We start from the raw sequence: 2,588 nt of genomic DNA, 5'->3' as shown, positions 1-2,588 counted from the left end.
TTCTTCTTACTCCTTTCCATGGCAAGCTGTATGTAGGGCATCACCATCATCAATGGCTACTTTTAATCCTCTCGGAAAAATGGTTCTATGCACTGTCACTGCACGGCTAATCGTCTTGAGGCATCACCCTTGGTTGATGGCTACATCCCGTCCTCTCAGTGAAAACGTTCCTATGCTCTGTCACAGCACGGCTAATCATCTGTCGGTTCTCAATCAGGTTGGAATAGAATCCATTGATTCTTTTGCGTCTGTCACGAACGCCCAGCCTTCAGGAGTTTGAAGCTCGTCACAGTCATTCAATTCCAGAATCCTACTCAGAATACCACAGACAGGGTTAGACTTTCCGGATTCCCATGAATGCCGCCATCTATCTAGCTTATACCACGAAGATTCTGTTGGGGAATCTAAGAGATATGCGCCCGGCCTAAGGTAGAACGGAAGTGGTTGTCAATCACGCGCGTTCATAGGTGAGAATGATGATGAGTGTCACGGATCATCACATTCATCAAGTTGAAGTGTAACGTATATCTCGGAATAAGAATAAAAGAGAATTGAATAGAAGATAATAGTAATTGTATTGAAACTTGAGGTACAGCAGAGCTCCACACCCTTAATCTATGGTGTGCAGAAACTCCACCGTTGAAAATATATAAGTGAAAGGTTCAGGCATGGCCGAATGGCCAGCCCCCTAAAACGTGATCAATAGCCTCGTAAAATGAATAATAAAACAAAACTGAGACCAAAGATGTAACGTGGTCAAAAGACGACTAATACACTAGTAAAAAGTCTTATTTATACTAAACTAGCTACTAGGGTTTACATGAGTAAGTAATTGATGCATAAATCCACTTCCGGGGCCCACATGGTGTATGTTTGGGCTGAGCTTGATCTATCTACGAGCTGAGGCTTCTCTTGGAGTTGAACGCCAAGTTATAACGTGTTTTGGGCGTTCAACTCCGGGTTGTGACGTGTTTCTGGCGTTTAACTCTAGACAGCAGCATGTACTTGGCGTTGAGCGCCACTTTACGTCATCAAATCTCAAATAAAGTATGGACTATTATATATTTCTGGAAAGCTCTGGATATCTACTTTCCAACGCCATTGAGAGCGCGCCATTTGGAGTTCTGTAGCGCCAGAAAATTCATTTTGAGTGCAGGGAGGTCAGATTCCAACAACATCAGCAGTCCTTTTGTCAGCCTTTTTCAGAGTTTTGCTCAAGTCCCTCAATTTCAGCCAGAAATTACCTAAAATCACAGAAAAACACACAAACTCATAGTAAAGTCCAGAAATGTGAATTTTACATAAAAACTAATGAAAGCATCCCTAAAAGTAGCTTGAACTTACTAAAAACTACCTAAAAACAATGCCAAAAAGCGTATAAATTATCCGCTCATCAATCAGTCGAAGGGAGCAGCTGGTCAGCTTTTTTCTGCTGTGTGAAGTTCTTCTCCCGCCATGAGGAATCGTGCATTAGAGTAATGATGGACTGGGAGGAAGCTCCTCGCTTGTGCTTGCCAGTAGCCTTGCCTTTACCTTTCCTTTGTGAAGAAGACATCCTGAAAAACAGAAAACCAGGAAATGGATAAAATAGGAAAGCAAATAGGCAATGCAAACAAAGGAAACTCAAAGCGGGATGGGAGAAATATAATAAGAAAAATGAGGAATTGAAATGTGATTGAATTAATGTTAAATGGAAAGAGAAAAATCAATATGCCATAGTGAAAAAGTTAGAGGAAAGTGAAAATAATCAGAAAAGATATCAAAAGGGTTAGTATGGTTAGAATTTTGAAAAAGAAATTAGTAAATTAAAATTAGGGAGTTAGTAAAGTGCGGGTTAAAGTAAGTGGCATAGAAAAATTCCATATAACAGTGATTCACAGGTAAGAATAGAAGTACTCATAATCGAACAAGAGAAACAGGGTGATGCTGATTCGAATAGAAATAATAAAAAAAAGCAAAAATTGGAATCAGTGAATCACAAATGCAGTTTATGAGCCAAGAAATCAAAGAGGATAAGAAAGTCTGCCATAGCATTCATGAAATGGACTGGGTAAAGCAGAGTAAAACAGAGTTCAGAAATGCCAAACCAAAACATGAATGAAAATAATTTTCAAAAAAAAAAAATTGGGCAGCATTCTGGCTAAAATTGGATTGTCCCGGAAAATAAACAGCAATCATATCAGTTCATATGAATTAAAAGAAAGCAAGCTACATGTACATAGATATAAAAGAAACATAAAAAACTCAATGTAAACAGCAACAACATACAAGAAAGCAGCAGATGAATCATGAATATAGCAGCAACAGATTTGCACATAGGATAAAACAGAAGTAAGAACAGTGCAAGGAAACAGACCCAGATCCACTAACCACAGCCTAAGCTACCTAACAACCTAAAAATCCACTACAACATGCAAGTCTAGCTATCCTAATTATGAACATAAACGGAAAAAATTATAGAAAAATGACGAACAGATAAAAGGGATTTGCGTTTTGCGGAACCTGGTAGGCGGGAGGGGTGGAACGGGGAAGAAGGTGGCTGCGGCGGCGTTCGGTGCGGTGGCAGGGCACGGCGTCGCGGTGGCGGC

Source organism: Arachis duranensis, chromosome 4 (assembly GCF_000817695.3).
Source record: "Arachis duranensis cultivar V14167 chromosome 4, aradu.V14167.gnm2.J7QH, whole genome shotgun sequence".
NCBI classification, from domain to species: Eukaryota; Viridiplantae; Streptophyta; class Magnoliopsida; order Fabales; family Fabaceae; genus Arachis; species Arachis duranensis.
This window is presented reverse-complemented; position numbering follows the sequence as displayed.